The sequence below is a fragment of the Zophobas morio genome, unplaced genomic scaffold (genome assembly GCF_036711695.1).
Source record: "Zophobas morio isolate AGI-343-1 ecotype UQ-CSIRO unplaced genomic scaffold, CSIRO_AGI_Zmor_V1 ptg000049l, whole genome shotgun sequence".
Taxonomy (NCBI): domain Eukaryota; kingdom Metazoa; phylum Arthropoda; class Insecta; order Coleoptera; family Tenebrionidae; genus Zophobas; species Zophobas morio.
In genome coordinates, this window is record NW_026972154.1 from 517,507 (window position 1) to 535,498 (window position 17,992).

Here is a 17,992-nt window from a genome sequence, read left to right on the forward strand (position 1 = left end):
TCAAAGATTTTGGATTTTTCGAGACTAAAGATTCCAAGATCAATAAATATTTTAAATATTCTAAAAATTTTATATATCTTAGGAACTTTAGATATTCTAAGGAATCCAGTTTCTAAATAATTTAGGTACTAAAACTTCTAGAAATTCCAGAGACTCTAGAACATTTGGAGATACTAGGGATTCTAGAGACTAGAGATTTCGAAGGTTTCAAAGATTCCAGAGGTTCTAAAGATTCTGGGTATTTGGAAGACGAAGATCCCAAAAAATTCTGAACTCTCTAGATTGCCAAAATTCTAAACATTATAAGTATTCCAAGGGATTGAAATATTCCAAAGGTTCCAGAGATTCTACAAATTCCAAAAATATACCGAGACTGTAGAGATTCCAAAAATCGAGAAGATTCTGAAAATTAGATTGCATCTAGAAGTTTTGGAGATTCTAAATATTCTAAATAATCTACAACTTCTAGAGATTCTAAAGACACTAAAGTTTCTAATTCCAAACTCCAAAAATTATTTCCGGCTCATTTCTTCAAAAATTCGTAACCTTTTTCCAGAATCGTCCATTGGTCGTAATTTTTATTTTTTTTTCAGAAATTTTATTTTCATACCGAATTTTACGAAAATCTTACTCTGGAACCACAAAAACGCTACATTTTTCAAATTAGTACGTCCAGATCTATAAGCTTGAATTTCTTTCGGATTTTTAGTCACCTTTACCAAAAATAGTTAAATCAAAAAAACATATAATTCTTTAAATGTCGTTATCAAGTTGATGGGGATAATTAGCTAAATTTTGGTTAGCATTTTTAGTTATCGACGTGATATTTCTAATATAAATACAAAATTTGACAACAATCTGTGCAGTAGTTTGAGAGATTATGTCTAATAAAAATGGATGCAGACACCAGACAGACAGACAGACACACACACAGAGAAAGAGAAACAGACGGAAACGGGAGACTACTTTTTTCATACTCTAGAGCGAAGTAAAAATGCTTAGAATTTTTTATTACTCGTTTGAATTTGTATTTTACTACAAAAATGAGAAAAAAATCTGCATTTCAAGTTTTATTAATTTTTACTTGTTTTATTTGCTTTTGTAAAATAAGATTTTCTTGAAGCATTTTCTGAATTCGGACTCAAAAAATTAACTAATTTTTTCTAAGGGAAATTTCAATAGTTTACGAATATTAAATAGTGAAGCTAATAAAACAAAAAAACTGCAAAATTTGAAAAAAAAATTAATATTATTTCTGGAATAAATTTTTTCCGTTGCTTCTTTTAAAGCTGAAATTTAATATCACTTCTTGAGGCTAATATGAATAAAAACTGGCCGAAAATTGCATTTTCGAGTTGAATTTTTCTTTACACAATTTTGTGATGACGTCATCAATGTTTTTACAAGGAGACGTACACCAACTTGGATGATAATTTTGATTTTTTTTTTCAAAAATCTGGACGTTTCGGGTAAAAACTCAACACGGCGTCATAAACTACAAGTATAGGACGATGTTATTTTATACAATTTAAAACCCATTTACTATGTATAATTTTGAAGTGACGTCATCACATTATTGGTGGGGATGATTAGACAAATTTTGGGTAGTGTTTTACTATCTACAGGATATTCCTAATATAAGCACAAAATCGAACAGACCGCAGACATCCAGATAGACAGACATATGGAAACGTACTCTAGGGGTCATGAAAGGTCGAGAAAACGTAAAAATTGCAAAATTTTTGCTAAATATGCACAGTTTTACGTATAATATGCAGCGACCCGGAAAAATAGAATAATAAACTACGAACAAAAAACATGAAAAAAGTCTATATATATATTCACATTTGTCAGCTACAACATATTTTTACATAAATCATAAATACGCTATAAACTACACATTTTTTTGCTGATACAATTAACAATGAGATGTTTTTCTAAATTTTCCATTGCAAAATTCTGTCTTAACGTTAATAACATATAAAAAATTAAAATATTTTTTTTATTTCAAGACAAAAACAAGAAATATTTTTGAATAATGCGCAATGGATTTTGTACTTAACTATGCGCTGGGATTTATTAGTGTCAAAATAAATTTACCGGAACACATTCTAAAGTAGGTTACAACTTGTGCGTTTAAATTCTAGTCTACGAATATCACCTGTTTACAACGCGAAAATACTCATTCAATTATTATTCATGCCTCTAAAACGACAACCAGATGCGTATTTTACGCAACGAGTTAATTAGAACTCATGACATGATAAATTTACTGTCCCTATTAGCAATAATTAGATAACACTCGAGTGTGTTGTTCGTTTCACTTTCAATTTACAACTCTTTTAAAGCACAATTTCCCTCGATTCTAGAAAAAAACATGTATGCAACGCGAGCAAAAGTTACGAAATCTCTCGCACTCGTAGCTGCAAGCCAACCAAGTTTCCACAAACCCCTTCTCACAATCGATCGTAATTGTTGGTTCCTTTACCATAATTGACCCTTCCGTCCCATGCAGCTCGGCCCTCAGGCGCGCACCTCTGCGAAATCACGGCCAGCTGCGATCGGCCGAGTGACCTTTTCTCTCCGCCGCCAAAAATTACCATACCGGCCTGACCAGTCTTAACCCTTTTGTGTGGAAAGGGTTGCGTAACTGACCTACCGTCCGATGACCCTTCGGCTTCATTACGTGTCGGCCCTTTGATCCGTCCGGTCAGTGCAACGCGTCCGAAAAAATAGCTAAACATCGGAGTGTGACGCCCGAGAAGAAATCAATAAGAGTGAAGATAGCTGCACAAAAACTTAAAATTCCTCCGACTGTACAATCGGACATTAAAACAGTTGTTCGTCTCTGTCGGCGCGAAGGTGGTGGTGGTGGTGGCGTCTCTTTTCCACTTATTGCCGCGGCGACCCTTCGAAGTGTAAAAGTAGGGTGAAAGAATAAAAGAGGGGCATAAATGGGGGTGTTTGAGGGAGTTAAAAAGGGGTGAATTTACATCGGAAAGAGTTGATTGCTTTCCCTTAGTGGCAGCCATCTTACTTCTTTATTATTGGCCATCGCTCGATGGAGGTTTTTAGAGATTTTTTTTCGGGGATTTTTCGCCTGGTGTTTGATCTCTGACGGTGAGACGCGAATTTCGCGGTAATTGGAAGTCACTGAGTGTGCAGATTTTGTGTCACACATGTGTACAAAAAGAGTGAAAAATTGTTTTATTAAAAAAAAAAGTTTACTGCAAAATTATTTTCACATTAAATTTTAAACGATAAGAAAAATATTACTTTTGATTGGTTTTGTGTAACCATTTTTTAGAAATTTTCTGTTAAAACAAACATGTTTGATTATTCAAATTTACGTTTTATGAATTGTTTTTCGTTCGATGCTTTAAATATTTACGTGGGAAGAACTAAGAAACTGTTGTGTTTTAAAATTTATTCGTTGTTCCGTTATTAGTTATATTTCATAAAATCAGCTTTAAAGGCATTACTTTTATGGTGTTTTTTGACGTGAGAGATGCTAAATTTCCGCAAAGTACAGTTATAAAATTGACTGTTCTTGTTTTACACAACTTTTTTTTTCCTTGGTTTATTTATTTGAAAATAAATTTTTAAACAATATTTTATTCTCCATCGTTTTCGTTAAATCGACGTTACGCAGCTGTAGGTTTCCTAATTCTGGCTTGACTATCAATACAATGTCGCCTAATTTAATATTAACTAACTAATGTAAAAATTAAGAATTTGTCGCCTGTTCAAATCTCTTTTTATAGCGAAATGGTGGTGGTTGACGGAATTATAAAATGCTTGCTAAATGTACGACTGTGTAAGCGGCACTTTAAAGTTTTTAGTTTTCGTGCATAATGAGATTAAAACTTTTGATTGTTTGAGTTGTGACAACTGTTTTAGAAAACAATTTTATTATACTGTTTTGAATTTGTGTAGTAATTATGGGAATTTTGTCTCGAAAAATATCTACCGAATTTTCTGGATGGTCCTAGATTTTGATGTTTTTGTTTTACGTTGCAGTAATAATAATTTTAAAATATAAATATGAGGTTTCTTAAAGAACTCGCGAAGTTAATTCGTTGCATTTTAGTTTGCTCAAGGTTTTCTAATAAATTTCATTTTGCTTTACTTGGTACCAAAGAAACAATAATTTCTCAAAAAGGTTGTTTAAAGTGGAATATTGGTGATCTTATTTGGCAAATTTTCGTTCGTATTTCCTCAACAGAGTATTTTGGGACAACCTGCACATAGCAACCTAGTAAAAATCTTTCCATTAATATTACCAAATGTTAAGGTTTTTCATAACAGAATTTTGCGGTCTTTAAGTTCTTGACATTCAAACAACATTTAAAAATTGGTGTAAGGCTACTTAGACAGAGCTTTATGGAAAAATTACAAATTTTTAGTTTGCGACTTTTTTATGATAACCTCTGTAAGTTGAAATAGAGATATGTGTGTAGAGTTATTATAGTAAATTTTGTCATGAGGTCATCAACATTTTAGCAAGGACGCATAATATATCAATTTCGAAAGGTGCAGTGTAATACTCATAATAACAGTACCGTATTTATAAATTACTTACTGTTTAAGTACTTAATTCTAAAAAACGTGAAAGTCTGGATAAACAACAAGTAAAATTTGTTTGCTCGGTAAAATTTTGAGATAACTTTTTTTACTCTCAAATTTTGCCGACGTTTCATGACCCTTAGAATGCGGTCTTGCGTTTCCGTCTGTCTGCTTACCGTCTGTCCGCGCCTGGGATCGATTGTTGACAAATTTTGTACGTATGTTAGGAATAACCTTAAACAAAATTTATACCCCTCATCTTCTAGTTTATGAATCCGTGTTAAAATTTTACCCTAGCCATCCAGATTTTTGTAAAAAATTCAAAATTGTATAATAACATTTTACAATTTAACTTTGCAAACTCTGAAACATGGTAAATTTTTAATCAAAATTTGTCACTAAAACTGACGTCATTTGAAAATGTTGCCAAATAAATCTTGTCTAAGATGTGCAAAATATAGTTGTTGTAAACAGAAGTAGAAAGATTGTTAAAAAAATTTTTTTTGAAGACCGCAAGCGTTTTGATACCTAATAAATGTTTAATAATTATCTAAACACATTCTCTTATAGATTTCGACCTCTAGAAGATAATTTGGGTTTCGTTTCTTCAATGACTCCTACTATTTTTTTCAGGATCGTCTATTAAATTATGACAATGTTTAGAATCCCATAAAAAATTGAATTTTAAGTCGAATATTTCCAAAATCGTTATTCCAGACCATAAACGAGCCATATTTTTTGAATCAGCATGTCGAGATCTATATCCCAGAATTTTCTATGACTCTTTAGACAAATCTTTCGAAATCTCGAATTTCTAAGACAGTGAAAATTTCGATCCATTTCATCCATTTTCGAAAATTACCTAACGCATTTTCTTGTAGATTTCGACCTCTAAAAGTTACTTCCAATTTCGTTTCTCCGATGACTCCTTTACTAGTTTTTCGAAATCGCCCATTGAAATTTTTAGGATTTTCAAAAATAAATAATTTCAAGCCAAATATTTCGAAAATGGTTACCGAGATTTAGTTTTCAGTTAGCCAAGTTTTTCAAAATCTCAAATTTTCAATACACCCCTCTCGTGAAAATTTAAACTGATTTTCGAACATTTTTAAAAATTACTTACACATTTTCTTGTAGATTTCGACCTCTAGGAGTTAATCACCAGAAATTACTTAAGCACATATATTAAGAATAAAAAGGAAAATATAAACCCCGCCCACCCGGGACGGACGAAATTATATTATATATAATAAAACGAACTCAACCTTGTTAAAGATTACGAAAACTAACAATTACTCCAAAAAGAACAAATTTCGTGTAGCCCAGAGCCTACATTTTATAACCGCTGTCTACGAATAGCATTTTCCACATAGAGAATATTTAATGAGATGCCCCGCCCATCCAGCCAAACTCCGCCTTCACATATCGCTCATTAAAGCTAAAAATAAATGCGGGATTGACTTCTCCCAATAGCAAAACTTAGTTGAACCTTTATTTTCCTAAACAGTAGATTATTTCCCAAAATCACTTTTATCTTTAAAAGTGGTAACCCCGCCCACCCGCCCATTATTTTACTAAAGAGTAGATTATTTGCCAAAATCAGTCACTTCTTGGCAAGTGGTAGTCGCACCCACCCTCCCGTTATTTTTTTAGAGGGTAAGTCATTCAACAAAATAAGTTTTATCTTAGCAAGTATTAGCCCCGTCTACCCGCCCTTTATTTTCCTAGAAAGTAGATTATTTGCTAAAATCAGTCTGAAGTATCTTCGAAAGTGGAAAAATATAATTAGCCCCGCCCACCCACCCTGTCTCCTTTTCAGTGATTGATTTTATGCGATCTGAATGAAATGAATGATCTTATACCGAACAAGAATAAAATTAGTTGTTAGAATGAGAAGAGGGGTGTAGGCGGGGCTAGTACTTGCTAAGAAAAGAATGATTTTGGCACTTTTGTCATTTTCGACAATTTTTCAACTACTTGTAATTTATCATTCCGTTCATATTTTTTAGAATTGCGTATACAAGGTCACTAAAAAAACTAAAATTGAGTCAATTTTATTGATTAAGTCAGGAACGGCTCACTCCATTTTCCCGAAAATTTGCAAATACAGTACCGTTATTGTTAGTATCACACTGCACATATCCAAATTGATATACATGTTCTTACAGAAACTCAAATGAAATATAAATTTCATAATTTTTCGAAAAGTACTTCAGGGGCGTGGGAAATTGTGTCGATATACTCTTCGATCAATTTTTTTTCTTCATTTAAGGTAGATCTTAATTAACACAAGGATAAAATTAAAATATTCACTATGGGGAAATTATGATATTATTTTTGTCGAAATGAAAAAATCTTGAATAAAACGAGACCAAATATTTTTTTTTCTGATGATAGGATATCTTTAACTTAACATTTTATAGATAGTTTGCCCTTACCTAAAAAATCCAATGAAATTAGTTACAAACATATTTTTTTTTTGTTTTTACTGAAATTTGCTATTTGTCCTTGTAACATCCCTCAAAGCTAATAAAATTACTAGCCCCGCCCACCCGCCCTTTATTTTCTTACAGGGCAGGTCATTTAACAAAATCAGTTCTATCTTAGCAAGTATTAGCCCCATCTACTCGCCCTTTGTTTTCCTAAAGAGTAGATTTTTTGCCAAAATCTGTCTTGTCTTGGCAAGTAGTAGCCCCGCCCACCCGCCCTTTATTTTCTTACAGGATTCTTTTTTGATTGATTTTATCCGATCTGAATGAAATGAATGATCTTATAATAAAATTAGTCGTTAAAACGAAAAGAGGGGTTTGGACGGGGTACTTGCTATGAAAAGAATGATTTTGGCAAATAACATACCTTCCAAGAAAACAGAGGGCGGGTGGGCGGGGCTAGAACTTGCTAAGATAAGACTGATTTTGGCACTTTTACATTTTCGACCATTTTTCAACTACTTGTAATTCATCATTCCGTTCATATTTTTTAGAATTGCTTATATAAGGTGACTAAAAAAGTTAAAGATTGAGTCTACTTATTTTATTAAGTCAGGAACGGCTCACTCCATGCCCTTGCAGAAACTCATATGAAACATAAATTTTTTAATTTTTCAAAAAAAAGTACTTCATGGGTGAGAAAAGTTGTGTCGAAATAAACTTCCATCGATTTTTTTTTTTTGATTTAGATCTTAATTAACACAATGATTAAATTAAAATATTCACTATTAATAATCACACGGTAGAACCTAAGAATTAGAACAAAGTCAAAAGTGACTCCGCCCACCCACCTCTATTTCAATTTGATCACTTATTTTATTGACTCTGAGACAGCGTTTAAATAATAACAAATCACATAAGGTAGACACAATAAAGTACAATTGTAAACGCCGCCTCTCTTCTAGAGGCCAATGAAATGACTTATTAAGGTGGAGCTTGTGTGAGTGGGAGGAGCATCAGCAATATTGTTTTGTAAATATAATTTTCACTTCTGGTATGCTAATATAACATCAGTTTAATACTTTCTAGATACCTTGATTAAGAATTTATGTTTTCTCATCAACGATTTAACGGATTTGCCTACGAGTATAATAAGATATAGTGTTGTCATTCATTAACTTGTGTTTTTTTTGTAAAAGTTTGTAGAAATTTTCAATGTTGCGGGGATAATAATCCGTTTATCTATTTTGATTGATCGCTCGGATATTCAGCAACCCCTCGTCCCAATGCATTTTGGTCCTTTTTGCACTTTTTTGTCTTCTTTTTTCGTCTTTTGTCACCTTTTTTGGGTTCTTTTTTGTCCGATTTTTTATCGTCTATGCAAAGCCTTTTTGGACGCTTCTTTTAGATTTTTTTAGGCTTTTCATCCTTGCTTTTTGTATTTTTTGATCGCCTTTATTTTCGCTTTTCTCTTCCGCTCGACATTTGTTAGCGCATTTTTTGTTTGAAACCTGTTTTAGCCTGTTAGTTGCTTTTCCACTTTTTTTTCGTTTTTTGTGGTCCTAGTTTTTGATGCTTTTTTTAGTGGGCCTTTTTTGACTTTTTTGACACTCTGTTTTTTCGTTTTTTGATTCATCTTATAATTGCCTCTTTTTATTGTTGTTGTTTGGAGACAACAAAAACGATTAATTTTTAGCATTTTGGAAGCTTTTTGTCGTTTGTTCGGAATTTCACATTTTTACATTTTTTAGCGCCTTTTTAAAGTGTTTTTGGCCATTTTTTGTCTCTATTTTTCGCCTATTCCACATTTTGTGCCCTTTTGTTTTGTACTGTTTTGACTTTTCTTCTTGTTTTTTTTTCGTTTTTTAGTTGCTTCTTTCGTTTTTTGGCGTATTTTTTGGCGCTTTTTTATAGCCTTTTTGGTAGATCCGCTTTTGACTTTTTTGTCGTTTTTACATCCTGAGCATAAGCTAAGGAAATATAGTAATGGAGTCATTCAGACGAATGGTTACTTTGTTTGACGTCTTTTTTAGTCAGCTTTATTACCTTTTTTTTATCCCTTTATTTCGTCTCTTTTGTTGCAGGTTCTTTGACGGTTTCGCTTTTCTTTCGTCTTTTTTTAGCCTTTTTTTAACTATGTTTTATCCTTCTTTTGTTTTTTTCCCCTTTTTTGTTGCTCCTTTTGTACAGTTTTGGAATGTTTCCATTTTTATGATTCGAAAAGCTAAAAAATCGAAAAATTGCAATGGAAGTACTGAAGAAATGAAATACCGAGAAATTGGAGACTTAAAAATCAAAAATTTAAAAAACATAAATGAAAACGTTTGAAAATCCAATAATTCAAAAATCGAAAAATTATGAAATCCTAAAATCCAAAAAGTGATTTTTTTTTTTAAATTATAATTACTAGTACAGAATATTTAAAATGAGAATCCGAAATGTAGCAAATTAAAAATTGAAGAACCGAAAAGTTAGAAAAATCTAAAAAATTTGAAAAAACAAAAATTTGCAAACCTGGTAGTCCTTTTATTGTCCTCTTTTTTATCCCCTTTTTCGCCTTTTTTGTACTTTCTTGTTGGAGTTTCTTTGGCGTTTTTTGTACTGTTCAAAACTCTTCATAATAATAATAATATTAAAAATAAGTGGGGAAATTATGATATTTTTTTAGTTAAAATGAAAAAGTCATGAATAAAACGACACTAAATAATTTTTTTCTGATGATGCGATATCTTTAATTTAACATTTTATAGATAGTTTGCCCTTGCGTAAAAAATCCAATGAAATTAGTTACAAAGTTATTTTTTTTTTCAAGTTAATAAAATCACTGTTATATCTGGACAAAAAAAGTAAAGCCTCCTTTCTCTATTTATTTACTGTAAAATGGTAACTGTGTTTTATTTTGACAAGCGGTAGAACCTAAGAATTAAAACAAAGTCAAAATGATTCCGCCCACCCACCCCTATTTCGATTTGATCACTTATTTTATTGACTCTGAGACAGCGTTTAAATAATAGCAAATCACATAAGGTAGACACAATGAAGTACAATTGTAAACGCCGCCTCTCTTCCAGAGGCCAATCAAATGATTTATTAAGGTGGAGCTTGTGTGAGTGGGAGGAGCATCAGCAATATTGGTTTGTAAATATAATTTTCACCTGTGGTATGCCATATAACATCAGCTTAGTACTTTCTAGATACCTTGATTAACAATTTATGCGCTCTCATCAAAGATTTAACGGATTTGCCTACGATTCTAATAAGATGTATTGTATTTTTTTGTAAAAGTTTGTAGAAATTTTCAATGTTGCGGGGATAATAATCTGTTTATCTAGTTTGATTGATCGCTCGGAGATTCAGCAACCCTCGTCCCCAAATCAGCAAAAATTAGTCGTTCGAGCCCACCCCGCCGCCCGCCGCCTCCCCGGCGCGTCCGCCACCTCAATAAACAATTAATTCCTCGTCAATACCTTTTGCCCCGTTTTTCGTTCGCATAAGTTTAATCGCAGAACGTCGCAAGCAAAACGAGTGAAAAAAAATTATTGCCCCGTCTCGACGCTACGAAAATATAATTTATCTTTAAGTTTCTAAATTAAGGACGATATCACTCTTGTATTTAAAAGATATCCCGATTACTCTTCCCGTCTTGCGGCAACAAAGACGCCACTACCCCTCTCCCGGCCAAATCAAAAAGAGACACACGCAAACTTCGTAAGCGAAGATTTTTAATGAATCGGGTGTATTCAAGGAGAAACAATTTTGAAAAACGACTTTCTTTGTGTTTGTACCATTAAGGACTAATTGCCAACGTTTTAATTTTAAAGTGTTGCCCCCGAGATAAGTTTTGACAATCTCCGTGAATGGCCGAGGTAATTTATTATAATTTTAAAATCGTGCCGCAAAGTGTACGCGAAAAAATCTTTCCGCCAGACTGTACTTTGTAGAAATGCAGAGGAGGAACGCGAAAATATAAATATCTCGAGCATCAAAGAAAATCTTTTAAAATGCCCCGGCTTTGAATCATTCTTTATTAAGAAAATAAGAGAAGTGGAAACCTGGAAAAAGCATTCTGCGCTCTATTCCGGCTCTGTGCGCAGCAAAAAATTAGAGTTCTCGATTTTACGTGAATGCGAAATGCCCGGCCTTCCTGGGTGCTTTGAAATGTGAGGATACGCGAAAAAGGGGCATTTCGTGCTCAAGTGTAAATTATTTAATGAGCACCAAAGGTCAAAAAAATTTATTCATCATTCTACACCTGTTTTTGTTTACTATAACATCTTAAAATAACTAAACAACTCAAAAAAATAAGATTTAGATAATCAAATGGGTTTTGATGTTTCAAGCTTGAAAAATATATTCTTCTGATTTTTATCTAATTTTTCCACAGTGATGTTTGATTCCATAAATTAATTACAACATAAACACTTTCACGTCAAAGCGAACCTTTGAATTCCAGTGTTTTTATTGCATTTGCGATGCAAACAAAATTACACTTAATGTAGACTAATTGATTTATTTCATAATAGGTATGTATACCAAGAAAATTAAACAAACTTACCTAATTACAGATTAATTAAATACGTATTAGTAATTAAAAATCACACGAGTCCAAGTAAAACGAGCAAAGAACAAGTAGTGTGATTAACACGTTATAAAACAAGTTTTTACACTATTTTTTCTTTCTGAAACAACGTGGTCTGTATTTTAATATATAAATAATAAATTTAGTTATTTTGACAACCCTAGGTGGCAAACGTGCAAGTTACTGTATGCCCAATGGAAACAAAAATAACATGTGAAATTATTTCTTTTTTAATTTTTTTTTACACTTGCAGTTTATTTTTGACGTTAGATGTCTAGATTTTTGGAAAATAAATCCAAAAAGGTTATCGCAAACATAGTAAATCGACATTTTCTTTGTTTTCGTGTCCGAAAACATGATGACGTAATTCAAAATTTTGCTGGATAAATCGTATCCAAAATATACCAAGTGGCACGGGTAGCAATGAAGTAATTTGTTTTATTACCTAACTTTCTTGAAATTCTGGGAATAATGTGTTACTTTTGTAACTATTACACTGTACTATAAAAAATTCTGCAGTAACGCCTTGAATCACCCTGTATATGTCCGTAGAAAAAAGCTGATGACGTCATCACAAAATTCTACTAAGGAAATTGTTTTTGTTTTAACTTATAGTGTTATCACCAAAAACTAAAATTACTCCCAAGATTACAAATATTCCACAAAAATTATGTTAGAAATTTTACAAGAAAAATATTTTATATTTAAAATTTTAGAGACCGGCAATTATTTAATTTACCGGATAACTTTTTGGTCCTGTTTGCACTTTTTTGTTTCCTTTTTTCGTCTTTTGTCACCTTTTTTGGCCTCTTTTTTGTCAAATTTTTTATCGTCAATTTTCTATTATTGTTGTTTGGAGACAACAAAAAGGATTAATTCTTAGCATTCTGAAGCTTTTTGTCGTTTGTACTCAAGAAATGAAAAATTGTTAACACTGAAGAACTAAAAATCGAAAAACAAGTAAAATTAGTAAAGTCCAAAAACTGTAACATGGAAAGGTCGAAAATTTGAAAAATTAAATACCGAGAAATTGAAAACTTCAAAATCAAAAATTTTAAAAAATATATAAATGAAAAAGTTTGAAAATCCAATAATTGAAATATCGAAAAATTATGAACTCGTAAAATCGAAAAAGTGAGAATTTTTAAAATTATAATTATTAGTACATAATATTTAAAATGAGAACCAGAAACTTAGCAAATCAAAAATTAAAGAACGAAAAATTAAAAAAATGTAAAAAATTCGAAAAAACAAAAATTTGCAGACCTTGTAGTCCTCTTTATTGTCCTCTTTTTTATCCCCTTTTTCGCCTTTTTGCACTTTCTTGTTGGAGCTTCTTTGGCGTTTTTTGTATTTTCTGATCGCCTTTATTTTCGCTTTTTTTTGGTTTTTTTTAGCGCTCTTTTTTAAGTGTGTTTTATCACCCTTCGGTTGTTTTTTCCGTCTTTTTTACACCTTCGAAATTTTTTCATTTTAGTGATTCGAAAAAATAAAAAATCGAAAAATCAAAAAAGTGAAAAATCGAAAAATAGCAAATCGAAGAACTGAAGAAATGAAACAAGAAAACAATGAATCGAAAAAGTGGAAAGAGAAAAAAACAAATGGAACCGAAAAATTGGAAAATCCAAAAACTGTAAAATTGGTCAAAATTGTAAGGTCGAAAAACTGTAACACTGAAACTTCGAAAATTTGAAAAATTAAATATCGCGAAATTGAAAAATAAAAAATCAAAAATTTGAAAAAACAAATAAATGAAAAATTTTTAATACCGAAAGATCGAAAAATTATGTAATCATGAAATTGAAAAGTGGGAAATTTTAAAATTTATAATTATTAGTACATAATATTTGAGATGAAAAGCAGGAACGTTTCGAATAAAAAATGGAAGAATCAAAAAGGTAAAAAAAAAAATAAAATTGAAAAAACAAAAAATTGCAAACCTTGTAGTCCCCGTTTCTATTCTCTTTTTTATCCCTTTTTTCATTTTTTTGCACTTTTTTACTGGAGCTTCTTTGACGGTTTTTCTGAGTTTTTAATCTTTCTTTTTTGGACTTTTAAACTTTCTTTTTTGTATTATCTGATCCCTTTTATTTTCGCTTTTTCTTTCGTCTATTTCTAGCGCTTTTTTAAAGTGTTTTGTCCTCATTTGGTCGTTTTCCGTTTTTTGTCGTTCCTTTTTTCACACTTTTGGAATTTTGCCACTTTTATGATTCAAAAAGTCAAAAAATCGAAAAATTAAAAAAGCGGAAAATCGAAAAATTGCAAATCGAAGAACTGAAAAAATGAAAAATTGGAACATTGAAAAACTAAAAATCGAAAAACTTAAAAATGGAAAAAACCAATGAATCAAAAAACTGGAAAGAGGAAAAAACAAATGGAATCGAAAAATTGGAAAATCCAAAAATTGTAAAATTCGTTAATTATAGAATGGTCAAAATTGTAAGGTCGAAAACCTGTAACACTGAAAAAATTAAATATCGCGAAATTGAAAAATAAAAAATCAAAAATTTGAAAAAACAAATAAATGAAAAAGTTTTAATATCGAAAGGTCGAAAAATTATGTAATCATGAAATTGAAATGTAGGAAATTTTAAAATTTTTAATTATTAGTACATAATATTCAACATGAAAACCAGGAACGTTGCGAATCAAAAATTGAAGTAACGAAAAGTTTAAAAAATCTAAAATTGAAAAAACAAGAAGCTGCGAAGCTTGTAGTTGTGTCCTTTTCTATCCTCTTTTGTATCCCTTTTTCCGTTTTTTTGCACTTTTTTGTTGGACCTTCTTTGACGGTTTTTTGAGCTTCTAACCTTTCTTTTTTGGGATTTGATCCTTTATTTTTTGTATTTTCTGACCGCTTTTATTTTTGCTTTTCTTTCGTCTTTTTTTAGCGCTTTTTGCTTGAAATGTGTTTTTTCTCCTTTGGCTGTTTTCCGCTTTTTTGTTGTTCCTTTTTTTTACACTTTTGGAATTTTTCCACTTTTATGATTCGAAAAGTTAAAAAATCGAAAAACCAAAATATGTAAAATTGAAAAATTTCAAAAAGAACTGAAGAAATGAAAAATTGGAACATTGAAAAGGTAAAAATCGAAAAACCAATCAATCGAAAAACTGGTAAGAAGAAAAAACAAATGGAATCGAATAATTAGGAAATCCGAAATTTATAAAATAATTTAAGAATAACTATAGATAATTATAGAATGATCAAAAATGTAAGGTCGGAAAACTGTAGCATTGAAAGATTGAAAAACTGAAAAACTAAATATCGAGAAATTGAAAAATTAAAATTCAAAAATTTGAAAAAACCAATAAGTAGGTAAATGAAAAAGTTTTAAGATCCAATTTACGCTTTGCCTTTTTATGGCCTTTTTTGTCCTTTTTCGTGTCTCTTTAATTGTCGGATTTGTATTGTCGTCCTTTTTTAAGATTTCTTGTCGTCCTTTTTTTTATTTTTTAGTCGCTCTTTTTTCCATTTTTTGTGGAATTTTTGACATTTTGCTAAAATCCTTTTTTGGTGAATCCTTTTTTGACTTTGTGTTTTCTCTCGTTCTTTCGTTTTTTTTTATCGTTCATTTCGTAATCCCCTTCTTTGTCCTCTTTTTAGTGCTTTTTTTTGCTTAATCCACGGTTTTCGCGTTTTCTTTTTTTTGTATTTTTTGATCGCCTTTATTTTCATTTTTTTTCGCCCTTTAGAGCTTTTTTGTTTGAAGCCTGTTTTATCCTTTTTTCGTTGTTTTTCTCGCCTTTATTTTGTCCCTTTGTCTGTTGCTTTTCCGGTAGAAATCGAACCACACGTTTACCGCTTGCCGGGTGGGTGCCCTCACCACTAGACTACGGAGAAGTTTATCTTTCTCCGCTTACCAACGCCACACCTTCTTTTGGTTGGTGTTTTTTTGCTAGCCTTATTTTGGTTCTCGTTTCTGATTTTTTAGCTTTTTTAGTGGTCCTTTTTTACTTTTTTTGCTTCTTTGTACTTTTGCTTTTTTTTATCATCTTTTGTAGTTGTTTCTTGAGGACAACAAAAGAGAAATGATTTTCGCTTGTTGGACTTTTTTTGGGCGGTTTCCTTTTGAATCTTTTTTTGATCATTTCTTGTCGCCTCTTTTTCAACTTTTGCCCTTTATGGCCTTTTTTGTCCTCTTTTGGTTGTGTTTTTTGGCGCCTTCGTATTTTCCTGTTTTTGAGATTTTTGTGTAGTCTTTTTTTACGTGGCTTTATTTGTTTTCTTCTCTTTACGTTTTTTTGACGTCTTTTTTGTCATCTGAAATCCTCTTTCTTGTCGTCCTTTTTATCCTCCTTTTCACCTATTCCAGAGTTTTTGCACTCTCTAGTTGAACTTTTTTTTTTGTTTTTTGGATTTTTTACCTTTGTTTTTTGTATTTTTTGCTTTCGCCTTTTTAGGCGCCTTTGATGTTTGAAGCATGTTTTATCTTCATTTGGTTATTTCTTCAGCCACTTCATCACCCGTTTTAACTTTTTTTTGGTCACCTTTTTGTCCCAGTTTTTAATACTTTTTTTATAGCTTTTTTGATTTTTTTGGCTCGTCGTTTTTTCCTTTTTTTTGTCATATTTTGGTTGCCCTTTTTTTGTTATTGTTTTTTGGGGACAACAGATTACCAATTTTTTGTAGTTTCGTTTTAATGTTTTATTTTGGCCGCTGTTTTTTCCTAATTTTCTATTCTTTTTCTATAGTCTATTTTTGTTGCTACTTCGGACCTTTTTTGTCTGTTTGTTTTTTCACTTTTTTTTAGACTTTTTAGACATCTTTGAATTGTCTTTTGTCCGCTTTTTTTGGTTGTTTTTATTCCATTGTTTCCTGATTTTCATATAAGTTCATCCACAAGAATTATCCTGGATATCGCTTTATAATCAAAATCGTTTATAATTAAAATTTGTTTTGTAAAGTTAATATTATTGCAAACCACTTTCAGAGCACTATTTGAAAATTTTAAAGCACGAATGAATAAAATTATAATTGTAATATAATTAAAACTTATTACTTATTGCGTGTATTTATTCACATACTGTTAATGTTGACGTTGTTAAATAATTACCTCTTTATTTTTAATTAAAAAACTTCCAAAGTTATTTACCGAGAACTTACCCAACTTTTTAGCAAATTTATAAAATTTGATTTTGGGAATTTAATTTTTTTATAATAACCCCTATAAGTTAAAATAAAAATATATCTATAGTAAAGTAAAGATAAAGATGCATACTATTAACATGTTTCAAGTAAATTTTTAGAAAGGGCACAAATATCAATTTATATAAATTTCCTGGGAAAACAGTACAAAGTATTGATACTAAACGCATTATTCTAAGAAACCATAAACTCAGAACAGGAGGCGGAGACGACCGACGATCTTTGCTTCCTCCATAATTTCAAGAAAATATAAAATGTCGGAATTCTCTCCAAAATGGAGACAAAATGACTTCAAAATTATCGCTCAGAGTTGGTTGTGATCACCATTCTTTTGTTCTTTTAAATTCGAAAACACAATTTTTTATGTAGGCGTTGGAAAGACTATGATTTGAACGTATTTACCACTTTGAATAAATTTTTCTGGACGGTACTTAATCAGCTATTCACCGAGATTGTAGCAAATATGTTTTCTTTTTTAATGACAAAATGAAATCGACTGAACTTTTTAAAAACCTAATATTACGTTCGAAATTTAGCAACATAATTTGTAATCTAGTTATCGTTGGAAAAAATGTCAATGGTTAAACCATATTGATCCATCAACAAAAAAAATCTATTTAAAGAAGACTTACGTATTCATTTCCAAGGATGACTCGACGTCAGACATTACAATGTTGAAATTATAACGTAGACGTCGCCACCCTATAGATTTTTCTGGTCAGCTTTACGCCTTTGTAAGTCTTGCCAGGAAATCAAAGCGAATAAATCACAAACAAAGAACACTTGCTTTTAAGTGTAACTACACACAAGAAACCGTATTTGAATGGAATAGGCGGCACAGTAGTTGGCGACGACGATATTGTTTTGTTTGCGATTTAGGAGAAATCATTTACAAGCCAAACAAACAGATTTAAGATAACCTTAAAGCCGGCTACTGCTGGAGATACTTTCGGGAAAGCTTTTAGGCGTGAAAACAAACTTTTGCAATAATTGTTCTAAAGTTAAATGAAAATTACCGTCGGCCATAAATAACCGAAAAACCGATTTTTTCTCGGACGAATAATTTTTCTCGGCTTTTTGTCGTTCGCCTCCGACGTCGCCGTAAATCATCCCCTAGATTGTTTTGGCCGATATTCGCGATAAAACCGAAAAGAATGTTTCGGATAAGAAATCGTTTTGGCGCTGGATATAGTCCGTAATTTATTTCAATTCCAAAGAAATAAATCGAAGAGGAAATTTCAGGCGGAGTGGAGAAATTAATCTCGGAACAAG